The sequence below is a fragment of the Taudactylus pleione genome, unplaced genomic scaffold, assembly GCF_031769625.1.
Source record: "Taudactylus pleione unplaced genomic scaffold, aTauple2 ptg000381l, whole genome shotgun sequence".
Lineage (NCBI taxonomy): Eukaryota > Metazoa > Chordata > Amphibia > Anura > Myobatrachidae > Taudactylus > Taudactylus pleione.
The window spans coordinates 2083464-2099033 of NW_028284782.1; the positions used below are offsets into that span (position 1 = coordinate 2083464).

The window sequence follows — 15570 nt, forward strand, 5'->3', positions numbered from 1 at the left end:
ACGGGGAGTGGAAATCCGATCGCAGGCGTGCTTAAAGGTTAAAACGGGCGTTTTAAGGGAGTGCATAATTAATCCAGCAGCGTCATTGAGCACGTCACTTGGTTTTTTTTAGGGATGTGCAGGCTCGGATAGGTTCGAGTTTGCACGTGGAGTTCGGATTTTTCCCTCCAAAAAAACGGAACTCAGAACGAGGCAAAACGTCATCTTACATGGACGAACATCATCATTCCTGGTCTTTTGTCCAGGAATGATGATGTTCGTCCATGAAAGATGACGTTTTGCCTCGTTCTGAGTTCCGTTTTTTTGGAGGGAAAAATCTGAACTCCACGTGCAAACTCGAACCTATCCGAGCCTGCACATCCCTAGTTTTTTTTAACTCAGAACTGCTCGCAAAATAGTGGTTGAAAAAACCAACCACAAGAATAGCGAGCAGTTCATACGCTGGTCGATGTACTCGATTAATCTAATAAATAGCGGACATGACGTATGGTGCGAGCGGCCAGGGGGTGTATTTTTAAAATTTACGTTTGCATGTTTTGCTCGCTCGTTCAGACTTAGAGGCGTGAACAGACCGCAAAGTGCGAACGGTTCATTTGAATAGTCACCCCTTTTTAGAAAACGAACGACCGCAAATAGCGAGCGGCTCTGAATGAGGGCCTCTGTCAGCAACTCTTTTTATGCTGTGTATAAGCTCCTTGGATCTGACCCCCTTACACAGTGAGCACTGTCCGGGTGTTCCAAGTCACTTCTGGTGAGGTAACAGCATGAAACAGAAATTAATCTGGTCATTAAGGTGCAAGCTATCTCTGGTTTTAATATCGTTTGCATATGCATGTTCTATGTGATCACATTGAATTTGGGAGTTAACTTTAGCATTAAAAAATGAAAACCTTATTAGAATTGAAATGTGTCTCCTTCACAGTATTGTATGCTGATGGGTGTGGTCACAGGAATACAATGGTAGCCACACTCAACTACCAGAGACAACTTTTCAGACCTGCGAACAGAGAAAACAGGTAGGTAAAAGTCATTAAGTATGTAAAATGTCACTCATTATTAGTTAAAAGACCTAAAGCTAAATATTTAAGGTACATTCTACCAAATGTTAGTTCTCAAAGCACAATTATATGTTTGGGTTCCAAGTAAAATCAGACACATATGAACAAAGTGGACATGTTTCAGATATATTCTGTATATTAACATACAGTATTTTATTTTATATATGTTTGGTTCTTAATAGCTCATTTGGCAACTGTGGTGAATTATATTTATATTGATGAGAGCGGTCCATATTTTATCTGAATACTTATAAAAGGTTAAAATGTAATCGTGCAAAATTTAACATGCCCTTATTTTCATATATTAATGCATGGTGCTGTCTAAACACTTTCATTGTCATTACAAAATCAAAGCATGTTGTAATCTACAGTACTATTAGCAATGTATAGTGTTGCACAATATAAGTCACTGCAGCCTGAATACGTTTGTACCAGCTGATACATGAGAACAGTGATAAGTGGCGGATTTGCTGCATGTAACTGATGTTTCAAACTGATTGGCAAAGGTTGTAGGTCTACACAGAGCTGGATTAGGAAGGTTGATTATGGAACTGCAGTTCCAGGCTTCCTTCAGACACAGGCCCATGAGGGGAACAGTGCACTTAAAAAAAATAAATAAATAAATAAATTTGGCATAGCTGGTGTTGGGGGGTGGAAACAACAGTAAAAGTCTGGGAGTAACCTTTGTACCTAGCTCTTTATTTAGTACATATTTGATTGTCTTCCTTATGGCAGAATATTTGAAAAGATGCGGGCAGGGATTGATGACAAGATCTGCATTGTCAAGTGGGCAGGGCAAGGTGTATGATGTAGTGCTGTGTGACGACGTTGGAGCAGGAAGATGGGTACCTGCACCTTTCTATGTAGCGAGATGGAAAAGGCGCAGCGGGTAATGGGAGAGACGTCATGACGTCTCTCCCAACCCATAGTGCAGAGCGAGAGCGAGCCCGGAGGCGTGGACAGCGGCAGACGTCGGCAGGAGCGGGGAACAGGTAAGTTGCTTTTTTTTTTTTTTTCTGTGTGTTTTTTTTCTGGCACAGCACAGGGGGGGTGTGTGTGGCTACTAGGGGGCACTGTATAGGGGTGGCCCCTACTGGGGGCACGTTATGGGGGGGAATGGCCACTACTGGGGGTAATGTATAGGGGGGACTACTACTGGGGGCACTGCATAAGGGGGACTACTACTGGGGGCACTGCATAGAGGGGAGTACTACTGAGGGCACTGCATATAGGGGACTACTACTGGGGACACTGCATAGAGGGGACTACTACTGGGGACACTGCATGGGGGGGACTACTACTGGGGGCACTTCCTGAAATTATGGGGGGAGGGGGGCACCAGTCCATTACCTTGCCAGGGGCAATCGGATCCCTAGATACACCCCTGTGTGCCGCCCCCTCAGCCTTGAACCCTGGGCCGTTGCACACCCCTTGTTATGGCCCTGGTGTGAGGTTGCAAATTGCATAAAAATCAAATGACAATCGTAATATATATGACTTCTAATAATGTAACTGAGCTGGAGTGGCAAATTCACAACCAGCCAATCAGAAGAGACTAGATAGTAGAGATGTGCGCTGACCCCCGTGTTTTGGTTTTGGATCTGTATCTCCCTTGGTTTTGGATCTGGATTGGTTTTGCCAAAACCTCCCTTCTGTGTTTTGTTTTTTGGTTTTGGATGTGGATTTTTTCTTAAATTATAAAAACAGCTAAAATCACATAAAATTGGCCTCTTTTTGTTCCTACAGTATTATTAACCACAATAACATTTATTTACACTCGTTTCCAGACAAGTTTGACCACCTCACAGCTCACTATATTGTTTTCATCCAGCTTAGGCCCAAAATTTGCACCAAGCTAGCTGGCTGACTAAGCTAAGTGGCAACAGTGGGCTGGACAAACACGTTGCAGTTTAACTTCCAACATGGCACATCAGGAAACAAATGTTTTTATTATTCAAAAGAGGCCTGAGGGAGTTGGAGTATGTATGTAGTTGAAGGCAAGGACAGGAAGGGTTTGGTAGTAAATTTCATTTATTATTTTTATTCCGAAGTAAATTTATGAGGAAGAAGGGGAGGGGAGGCATTTACAAAAATATATTTTACTCATTCACATCAGTCCTTGCCCCAGAAGAATCCTTGAGTGCCATGCCTGCTGCTGGGAGAGGATTTCTCATCCCAGAAGGGGACCAGAAAGACTTCTAGTAGTGCTTTCCAAAACAATTGACTGTTAAATAATCCTTTGCATAGCTTCCACATGAAAAAGCATTTCCCAACCTGTACAGGGACATTAAAAAAACTTAGTTAGTGGCCTCCAAACTGCCACTTCACTTCAAAAACTCTCACTTTAGTAAATTACATTTACCCATTAAGGTCTTACGTTGTGTCTTTCTTGAGAATCCTGCGCTTGCTTCTGCTGCTAGGAGTGGATTTTCATCCCAGAAGGGGACCAGGAAGAGTGCTACTGCTTTCCAAAACAACTGACTGTTAAATAATCCTTTGCAAAGCTTCCACATGAAAAGCATTTCCCAACCTGTACAGGGACATTAAAAGCATTTATTTATTATTTATTACCAGTTATTTATATAGCACACACATACTACTCAGCGCTTTATTTGTCCATTCACATCACTCCCTACCCTAGTGGAGCTTACAATCTATATTCCCTACCACATGCTCACAGTTTTTGTCCATTTTCCGGCGTTTGGGAGCAAATTGCTGATTGTCATTTGCTTTCATACCTTACCAGATTTTCATTCCAACCAATCAACTAGTTAGCTGGTTGGACAGAAAATCTTTAGGTATGTACCCAGCCTAAAGGTGCATACACACACAATGATTTTTTTAATGATTATCGATAAACTATATAGTTATCGTTCAATCGTTGAAGAAATTGTTCACTTTCTGAGTTAAAATGATGAACGATTATCATTCATGCGTGTTCACATTTGTAGTTTGTAGTTCAGTCAGACTGACCAACTTAACGATTTTCAGTAAGGGAATATGCAAAAATCGTTTGTAGTTAAAAAAAAAATCGTTCATTACATTTAGTAAATGAACGATTTTAGTAAATGATTTTTGTTCATTTTTCCCTTGAAAAAATTAATGAAAATCGTTTACTAAAATCATTCATTTACTAAATCGTTGTGTGTGTGTGTGCAGCTTTAGTCTTGCGTTGTGTCTTTCTTGAGAATTCTTGGGCACCATGCCTGCTGCTGGGAGTGGATTTTCATCCCAGAAGAGATGGAGACATTGTTTAACCTTCCCAATGGACACAGATCTGAAGAGATGTAAAGAACTACTAGCAGGAAAAATAGGCAATTTGTAGGCCCTTACACAAACTGCCTTTGCTTTACTTGAGCTGCCCACCTTCCAGTGTGTACTCTGAAAGAGTTTTCAGCACAGCAGGGCACCTTGTCAGTGATCGGCCTGAGACTACATCCCCAAAATTTGGAAAAAGTGATGTCCATCAAAATGAACTACAAATTCTACGAGAAAGACCTTTACCGTCAACTATGTGCAAAAATTACAGAGGCACCTGTAATGGTGGATTCCAGCGGGGACAAATTAATATTGTGTGAGGAAGATGATGTATAATCCTACAACAGCTGGAGCTAGCCTACAACAGCTGGAGCTATATATATATATATCAATGTGTGTGTGTGTATATGTATATATATATATATATATATATATATGTGTGTGTGTATATAATATATATATATATATATATATATATATATATATAATATATAAGTGATGGTTCCTGGATGGCGCTCCATATATTACCCTGAATTGTTTCTTTCGGTGTGAGTGTCTTTAGGTGAAAATGAAAGTTCCAACACCAGAATCCTTCTAATAAAAGGAGGCAGCTGTCCTTTCCATGTATCTGAATACAGGGGAAGGGGAATATACAATGGATACATAAAGACAAAATTAATAGGAGATATGAAGAGAGAAATTGCTTATCTGCAAAGGTAGTAGCCAAGGTCCATATAGCTAAGGCTGGCAGTGTATCCATTGTATATTCCCATTGTATATTCCCCTTTAATAAAGCCCCCTGTTTTAAAATACACCACTGATGATGGGTCTTTCTTTGAATCAAAAGACCACCATCTAAAAACATGGAATACTTTGGGGTGAGAGGAATACAGGAGTACAGACGAATAAAGAACCTACCTTTACATTCCTATACAAGACTCTAATTGGTGCGCACAATAATTATTAGCCACGTATTGTGTACTAGACTTACTACACTATATTTTCTCTCTTCTATCTGGCTCTACTATGAGCCTTTTTCATTGAAGGTCCCCTGTGAGGCACCAAATATCCGGATACCGCTATAACCGCATCCGGCTGACAATTCCACCCAGATAAGCATTAAAGAATTTATTTCTGGTACGCACAATTCCATTTGAGCACAGATACGCTATCTTGTTTAAATTTTAAACACTATGTGGCGCATGCTCTTTCCACCCCACTATATATATATATATATATATATATATATATAGATATAATTTATTATTCTAATACAATTATATTGAAAAGGGTCTCCACAAGTTTACTGCCCTGGGCACCCAGAAACCTTAATCCAGTTCTACATGGCAGCAGCCGGTCTTGTTAGCTGCAGCCGATGCCTATTATCCCCACCCCACTATGACTCAGCAAAGACGCATATCCAAAGCTCTCCTCCTCTACTCTCTCCTCCTTCCCTCTTCCTTTGGGGAAAGGAAACATGACTGATTAAGAGCCAGCTGCCAGGCTGACAAAAGTTTGCATTATGATTATAGATGTGCGCCCACCCCCGTGTTTTGGTTTTGGATCTCCCCTGGTTTTGGATCTGAATCTGGTTTTGGATTTTTTTCCTTGGTGTTTTGTTTTTAGGTTTTGGATCTTTATTTTTTCAAAAAAATGATATAAACTGCTAAAATCACATAATTTGGGCCTGTTTTTGTTCCTACAGTATTATTAACCTTAATAACAATCATTTTCAGACATTTCTAGGCATTTTTACCCACCTCACAACTCACAATACTGATTTCACTATTTTTCACCAATATAGGCCAAAGGCTGCAGCGAGCTGGCTGGCTAAAGTAAGTGACAGAGCAGCGGCACAAATGCACGGCAGTTTAAAAAAAATATTGGACCTCTATGAAACATTGCCACACAGCAGTGCAGACAGGATGGCAGTTTAATAAACTATAATAATGTCAGTCGGCAAATGCCCCAAATTGTGCCAAATGTAAAGGAAAGAGGTGCAAGATGGAATTGACCCTCCCACCCACTCTTATGTGGGATATTAAAAAGGACATGCATAGTTTAATAAACCAAGCACTTTAGCCACTAGAACTGACACTTTTGTGGCGTGGTACTAATGACAGGCGTCTAAATCTAGACGCCTGTCATTAACCAGACGCTGGAAGACTGACGCCCGGCATCCCGATCGAAGTGATGCCAGGTGCGGACAGCCGCGGGGGGGACTTAGGTTTAGGGCTCCCGGGGGGACTTAGGTTTAGGCACCCCCCCGGGAGGTTAGGGTTAGGGGGGGGATTAGGTTAGCGTTACTTACCTTAGGGACGATCGGGATTTTCACCCTTGCCGGGCTGCCACTGTCGGTATTTGAATAATACCGACTACACCCGGTAGCTGATACTGGACCGCTTGTTACTAATTTACAAATTATAATTTTGTTAAACAAATTGCATGAACTTGCTGCAAATGACGTAACAGTGAGGAGGTGCCTAGAAGGTTAACGTCCTTTCCTCTGCTAACTTTAGCTTTACAAATGGAACAGATGCCAACACAAATGTTGTCAGAATTTAGATTAAAATAATTCCACACCCGAGACGTTGCTTTTTTGGCTTTCTTTTTATCATTAGCAAGAACTGCTGCCACTGGTGGCTGATTTACGCAAATCACATCCTTATCATCAACATCCACATTAGTATCAGATAGGACACAAATTTCCCCCTTATCCTCCTTTTGCACTTCCTCCACACTATCATCCTAATTTTTTATTATTTCACCATCTAATACTAGCACAGCCGTCATGGCGTCAGTGATCCGCTGTGAAACTGGGTGACAGCTGTTATACTTACTTCCTCTATCAAAGGACTGTTTAATAGTCAATTGTTTTTTTAAATTACTTCTGATCACGAATGAGGATGTTGATGATGATGATGATGATGATGCAGGTGTTGGAGATCAAAGGCGCTTGGATTCCACAGAGAGGGAGCAGGTAGGTGACACTGAACTTGTTACGTTTTGAGTTTTGGAACTTGGCGACATACACTTTGATATTTGATTAATGCGCTCCAAGTGACGTAACAAGGATGAGGTTTCTAGGTGGTTTAGGTCCCTCTCTCTACTCACTCTTGCTTTGCAATGGTTACATATGGCTTGACAACTGTTGTCCGGATTGGGGTGGAAATAATTCCACATGGGAGAAGTGGATTTTTTTTGTCTTTTGCCGTGGCATGACAACAATGGGCTTTGGCTTTTTCAATCCATGGGCAACAGCTGTTGCCTTACTTACACAAAGGACATCCTCAGCATCAACATCTTCATCATCAACATCCTCACCATCCTTAGCACCTTCAACTACCAAAATATCCTCCTCCTCCATGTGCAATTCTACAGAAGCATCCTCACTGACTGCGTCTGCAAGATGTTGACTGCCTTCCCCACATTTACAGAGGTCACACAAATGTTGGAACTTAAAGGATCCTCCAGTACACTAGTATTTAGGTCTGGCTCACACATGGCAACCGCAGACACACTTGCACTCTCCTCGGGGATTTGTGATTTCGATTTCTCAGGGCACACAGTTGTTTTTTCGAAGGGCTATCAGAATCAGCAGTCTTCCTAAAGAAAGGCCAAGGCCTTATCCTTTCCTTGCCACTTTGTGTAGTGAAGGGCATATTGCCAATTTTTTGTTTATCTACAGGCAAATTTTCTTTACATTTTTTTATCTTAACTTCAGTACAAGTAGCTTTACCATATCGATGGCGTGACTTAAGCCCTGGGGCATGGGCCTTCATAGAGGACGAGGAAGTTGACGGCCTTGCACTGCTGGCGGCAGCTACAACATGTAGTTCTTGGCCTTGCTCTCCTGTCATGTGACAGCCCTCTATATTTTCTGTGGTATTGAAGCAGTGTCACAAGCACCAATAGTGTAGCCAAGGTGCGGTTCACACACGTGCAGTCGTGCACACACACAAAAATATTAGACAAAAAAAAGACAATTGATTTTTTTTTTTTCAGCTCCAGAACTTGAGCCCAGAGCACCGATTGATTGCGACTGGAGTCGGGCAGCACTAGGTTGCAACTTGCGTTGCTGGCTGGATCTTGTACAGTTAAGCCTATTTTTTTTTTGTTTTTTTTGAGTCCAGAACTTGGGCCCAGATGGTAGCAGCAGAGCCCAGATGTATTCTGCACCAGCCCAGATGGACACAGCAGACAGCACAGTAGCACCACCAGCTCAGGACACAGCAGACAGCACCAGCCCAGAATGGATCAGCAGTGCACCAGCCCAGGACACAGCACAACACCAAACAACACCAGCAACTCTCCCAGCCCTACACTAACCACCCTCCCTGTTCAGTCTCCACAGCCGGATTGAAATGGCGTCTGCCGCGTGGTCCCTATATACTACATTGATCATAGAGACATAAGCTCGTGAACTGCGAGATTTCCGACTCTATGGTTTTGCCTTTGTTTTGAGATCCGAGTCAGGCGGGAAACCCAGGGCCTGATTGGATCTGACTTGGATCTGCTAAATTCAGGTGGGTTCGGATCTCTGAAATCCGAACCCGCTCAACTCTAATTATGATACTGTGGACCACAGCCTGTGATGATATGTACTTGTGCAAATGTAACTGTGTATGTGAATATATGTGTACCTATGGATATCAGTGTATGTGTACATATATGTACCTATGTATATCTGCTATCTGTATATGGATATATGTGTACATATATGTGTGTGTGTGTGTGTACCTCATATGTGCCTACCTTTTTAATTTTATATCTCCGGGAGAAGCCTGGGGAAGAGAAGCAGGTGGGCGGCAATGGGGGCGGGACCTGATGTGTTGTGTCGTTAAGCCCCTCCTCCTTGCTGTAAAATACTGTGAATAGCACATATTTAAATAGGGGTGGGGCCAAATGACGCGATTCTTATAGAATTGTCAGTAAGCCCCACTCCCTACGCCAGGACCCCGATCTCCTTTAAAATTCTCCCCAATTCACTAGGAAGTGGGCAGAAATGCAGGAGAAGTGCCTACGCTACCAGGGGTGCGGGGTTTACCCGAGAAATTGGGAGCCTCCCGCGACTTCCAGGAGAGTAGGCATGTATGGTGTACCTATATGTTTATCTGGTAACTGTATATATCTGTACCTACAGAATGTTCATGTGTGTATATATAAGTACCTATGTATATTGATATGTGTACCTACAGTATGAGTGTGTTTATGTATGAGTATATGTGTACCTATATAATGAGTGTACAGTATCCATTAATAAACAAGCGGCAGCATGTTTTCCACTATAAAAGGAAATATATACAGTTTGTATATGAGTCTCTGTGTTTCTATTTATATGAATGTATGTACCTATGAATCTTAATATATAGTTTATATGTATATGAGGATCTGTATGTTTATCAATGTATATGAGTGAATGTATATGAGTATACTGTATGTGTCCCTATGTAATAAGCATATAGAGTATAATAAGAGATAACATGTGTTCCAGTTCAGATGTTTACTGCAATACATATGAAATAAGCATGTACAGTATAAATAAGAGGCAGTGGGCAAAATTTACTAAGCAAAGGTTTCAAAACCTCAGCGGTTTGGCGGCGGCTTTTCTATCCGTAGATTTAATAAGGCCAAAACTGCCTTCAAAACACATTAGAGTTAGGGCTAAAATTAGTAGTCGGCGGCTTTGGTGTCATTTAGAAACCGCCACCAAAACGCCGGGGTATAGAACCTGTCGCTTAGTAAATTTTGGCCAGCACGTTTTCCAGTTCAGAAGTTTACCGCAGTATATATGTAATAAGCATGTAGTGTATAAATAAACAAGAGGCATCATGGTTTCCACTTCTGCAACACTCCGCCCCCAGTCGCTGGTGCGTGCGCTAATGTAAGTTTTCATATGGCTTCAAACGTTCACAGCCACAACTGTTGTCATCCTCATGCTAGGTACAAGAGATCCATCAGAAGCAGGCTTCCCTTCTCTATATGCACAACCCAGAGCAGCACGGACCTCTAGCTACACGCCCAGACACTGGCACAAGACCCATCTATAGTGTGTACACATAGACGCCGCTTAATGGCCACCCAGTATTAATTCCACCTTACAGGTTTATTAGGCACTGCTATTTTTTTAATAGCTTATACATAACTCCCACAACATATTTGTTTACCCACCACTCACCACCCCATGTTTGTGTCTTGTCAGTATCCTTTGCCCACTTTCCCATTTGTTTCACTTTCTCTAATGTTTCTCTCTCCTCCCTCTGTCTATGGAATGTCTGCTGCCAGCTTTCCCCTGGGCTTTAGATTTTTCAGACTCTCTCCCCTCCGCTTAGTATAGTGATGTTTTACAGTCTGGTGTAACGTATAGTGGGGTCAGTAATGTAGTGTAGGGTATAGAGGGGTCAGTAGTGTAGGTTATAGAGGGGTCTAACAGAGTTACAGTACAGATTTAGATGCACGAAGTGTCTTAGAAATGTGTTGGGTGGTTACAGCGTGTTGGTTAATCAGATGCTAACCCTAACCGACACCTCCCACAGCCTGACCTTAACACCCCCACCCCCGCCCCGCTCATCAAACACCCTACCATGTTTTCATACCTCCCCTTTACATCTCCCACGGAAGGGTAAGAAGACCATGCAACAAGAGTGTTGCCATTGTATAAATTACACTTTTTTTTTACCTTATTATGTAACTGTTTACTGCCTATATAAAGCAATAATCATTTTATTCTGGATGTTTGCTGGGCAAATTTTATTTTATACATTTTTTTTATTTTACATTTTGCCCCTTGTTTTTATTATTATTAGAGATGTGCGCCGGACCATTTTTGCTGGATTTGGATTTGGCTCTGATTTGTTGTCTTGCCAAACTGCCGTTACTGGTTTTGGATTTGGATTTTTTACAAACATTTACAAAACAAGCTAAAATCACATAATTTTGGCTTTTTTTTGTTCCTATAGTATTATTAACCTCAATAACATTAATTTCCAGTCATTTACAGTCAATTTAGACCACCACACAGCTCACAATATTGTTTTCACCATTGTTGGCCAAAGGCTGCAGTGAGCTGGCTGGTTACTAAGTAACAGAGCAGCAGCAGAAACACCGCAGTTTAAAGCACATCTATGAAACATTGCCACACATCAGTAGCAGAAATGAAAGGTAGTGCAAGATGGAAATGTCCTTGGGCTCTTCCACCCACCCAGTGGGGTATGGCCAGTAGAGTGACAGTACTTGTATACACAGTGGGCTACAGCCCAAGGAGTCACAGTGCTTGTATACACAGAGGGGTACAGCCCAAGGAGTCACAGTACTTGTATACACAGAGGGGTACAGCCCAAGGGTTCACAGTGCTTGTATACACAGAGGGCTTCGGCCCAAGGAGTCACAGTGCTTGTATACACAGAGGGCTACGGCCCAAGGAGTCACAGTGCTTGTATACAGTATACACAGAGGGTTATGGCCCAAGGAGTCACAGTGCTTGTATACAGTACATAGTGGGATACAGAAAAAAAAGTTTTTTTTAATTCTTATTAATTTTTTTTACTTTTTTTTTTAAGTACTTTTTAAAAAAAAATATTTTGCTTTTTTTTTTACTACACTGGAGCAGATGGGCATGAGTACAGCGCAGCATACATCAGCATCCCTTGCACACACAGCCACTTGTGAGTCTGGACACTAATCAGCAGCAGAGTATAGCGCAGCACACATCAGCGTGCCGTGCAGTGTACCCCCCTATAATACAGCACAGCCACTTGTGAGTCTGGAGTCTGGACACAGGCCACAGCCACTTTAATCAGCAGAGTAGCGCAGCATACATCGGCGTGCAGTGTGCCCCCCTATACACAGTCACTTAACAGCACAGCCACTTGTGAGTCTGGAGTGGCCCCCGGCTACTACAGCCACTTTAATCAGCAAAGTAGCGCAGCATACATCAGTGTGCAGTGTGCCCCCTACAGTCACTTTACCAGCACAGCCACTCTGGAAAAAGCCACTTTAACATATGCAGAGACATTGCAGAGCAGTCCGCAGCATGTAAGTGAACAGTGAAATTGCGCAGAGTCCCGGTCACGGCGCCTTATATAGAAACGATGTTTGGAGTGGTTCAGATTCCACATCTCTTATTATTATTTTTTATCCAACAATTTTGATTTTATTGCTAGAAATATCAGAAAAAGGAATACAGTACAATAGTCTCTCAAAGAGGATTGTAAAATCTATACAGTTCCATAGGTATAAATAAAACGAAAAAATTACACTCAGTAGAAAATGAAGGTAGCTTAAAGAGGAAGATTAATATCACTCAAGTGTTCAAGCTGACTAGACCTATAGGAACATCTATGATGCGAACATCTGAGATTAATATTTATTAATATTATTATTATTATTATTATAGCTCCTTTGTTAGAACTTCAACATAATGTACTGTACCACAATTATTACTGACTCTGGCTCCACCTAGTGAGTAAAAACATAATTACAGCTATAATTGCCAACTGAGTACAGTAGATACAAACGCACAATACTAAAGCTGGGTACACATTAGACATTGAACTTCCGGATCACCTATAGTTATTACAGGGCAATTGGAGTAGAATTCGTAAAATTCTACTCCAACCCCTAAGTATCACTTATTTTTAGTAAGCAGATCGCATTTCCCATAATTGTAATGGTAAATGTGATCCGACCAAAGTTACTAAAAATAAATTGGGAAAAAAATACCGGGGAAAGCCCTATGATAATAACGCCACCTGGAGGTGGCGTTATCCAGGGTCTCCCCCGGTTAAAGGACTCCTACTCTGCTCTAAAAGGCAGAGCAGAGCCAGGAGCCGTTCCCAGTGATCAGCTGTGTGGTCTGAACAGACCGCAAGCTGATCTCTGCTAAAAAAAATAAAATAAAAAAAAAATTCACCTGATTCCAGGGACCGGTGGTGTTCCCCTTCCGGTCAGCAGGTTTCCCAAGGTGCACTGCGGCCCGGTCATCAGGTGATCGGGTCCCAATGCATTATGGGATATCAGCTGACCGGAGGCATGGAAGACATCACCGGAGCACCGATGACTGCAGGTAAGTGCTATTAAGGGAGGGGGGTCCGCGATCGCGGGGCTTAATGACGTGGCGGGGCTTAGCATCGGGGGTAGCAGCAGCGGCTGGTCGGTGCATGCGCGGGCACTTTGTCACGGTATTTTTTGGGAAAATACAGTGACTAGTGTGCGTAAGGGATTCGCAGGGACAGAGCTTTCTCGCAAGCTCTGTCCCTGCAAGGGACTTGTAGTAAATCCCTGTGATATTGCCTGAATTCGCAATGCGAATTCAGTCGATAATATCACACTACAATCTGCATTACAAATGCGGATTGTAGTAAATTGAGCCCATAGAGTATACACACTGTGCAATCTAACAATCGACGGAACGATCTATATCGTCCATCATTTGGTGGCTTAGTGGCGGGATATACTAAACGGAAAATGCGGTGAAAACCCTGTTTACTGCATTTTCCGTATGCATTATTCTCCTGGCCGCTGGGCTCCGATGCAGAGGGTAATGCCAGCTTTTGCTGGTTTTACCCTATAGAAGCCTATGGGCTTCTGCCGCATCTCGCTTCTATGAGGGACCCGATCAGATCCCTCCCAGTATGCACCGGGGCCGCTGTGTCACTCTGCGCATGCGCAGATGGACTCCCGGGTCATAAACCCAGAAGTCCACGGCGCAGGGCAGATCGAAAAGGACAGCTTTTATCGGAAGAGCTGTCCTTTGCTGTACTGATCACATATGTTAGTGCATATGCGATCAGTACAAATGCAAAGCATGGCTGTAAGTGGCACACTATGTTAGTGCATCCCGCCCTAGATCTTTTACTATATAATGTTAACATATTGCCTGGTCGTTCAGTAGAGCATTCACACTGCACGATGTGGTAAAAAAAAAAAACGTTAACGAGATCCTCAGATTGAGCAGCATGTAGGGAGCCAAAAGACGAAACGAACGTCTCACAGAAGCGCGCAATAGTGCGTACACACTGGACGATTTGAACAATTTGTCGTTCCGAACCATCGTAAATCATCCAAAATATCACTTAATGTGTATCCAGCTTAACACTGCAGGTAACAGTCTAATGATGTTTGAACGTTTCTTACTACAGCTACCAACCCTTATTTATGTATTTCCAAATTGTATCCAAAAGCTGCAATTATGGAACCATACAGAGCCAAAACAATGTGTGTGCTGAATGCTACATTGACATTTTACTTTAACTCAAGTTGTTTCATACTGACAGGCACATGTCTGACTCATTGTGACACACAGTAGTGCCCCTTTTACACAATGCACTCATTAGTGCCCCTTATACACATGCCCACAGCAGTAGTGCCCCTAATACACAATGCCCACAGTAGTAGTGCCTCTTATACAATGTCCACAGCAGTAGTGCCCCTTACACATAAGGCCCAGTGTAGTGGTGCCTCTTATGCAGTGCCCCCAGTGGTAGTGCCCCTTATGCAGTGCCCCCAGTAGTAATGCCCCAAGTAGTAGTGTCCCCATTATTAGTGCCCCTTACACAAAAAGAAACACAATACTTACCTTAAGCCCCGCTCCTGCGTCCACTGCTCCTCGGAGCTATGGCAGAGACGTCCCTTCAACCACTGTGGGAGCTGGAAGGTGGAGCTCAGGAGTGAACTCCAGCTTCCAGCTTACACTGTAGGGTAGGAGCCGGGCGCCCGCTGGTAGCAAAATCTCAGCAGGTGCCCAGCAAATGGAGTAACCCATGCTGTCAGGTTAGTGTTCTGTGGTTGGCTGGGGCATACAGTGTGGGGATCAATGTGTTCTATTTTTTTTCCTGTAAGGGGCTAATGGATTTGTTTTTTCTGTGAAGGGACCATGTGTTTTATTTTTTTTCTGTGGGGGCTAATGTGTTTTTTTTTTTTTTTTCTTGTGTAATATTTTTTGCCAGCGCATGTATCTAAGTTGCACCATGCATACATCCCAATGGTGTTTGTACAGAGTTGCAGTGCAGATTTGAACACACGCACGAAGATGTGTATTAGAAATGTGTTGGCTGTTACTGGGTGGTTACAGCGGGTTGGCTAATCCGACACAGATGTAATGTAGTATGGGAGTGTTAGTTTGAGTGGGGAGGCCCTAGCAACCCACAGCCAGGCCGCCGCCAGCACGTGCGGAGACATGATAGACCAGCTACCCCATCAGCTATCACTGCACTGTCGCCAAATAGATGCCATCCAGCATCCCCGGGAGTGCTAG

General features: G+C 42.7%; 1 protein-coding gene across 5 annotated transcripts in view; it reads left to right on the top strand.

Annotated features, from left to right (window-relative positions):
- The first annotated feature begins 716 nt into the window (after positions 1–716).
- LOC148507812 (mitochondrial ornithine transporter 1-like) overlaps positions 717–15570 on the top strand; it is a 119649-nt gene continuing 104795 nt past the window's right edge. For 4 of the 5 annotated variants that reach the window (XM_088445475.1, XM_088445479.1, XM_088445478.1 and 1 more), the window contains exons 1-2: positions 720–793; positions 923–1016. The gene's annotated coding sequence lies outside the window, so the exon portion shown is untranslated. Of the gene's footprint in view, positions 794–922; positions 1017–15570 lie in introns of all 5 variants that reach the window. The other variant, XM_088445477.1, reaches the window with a different exon arrangement.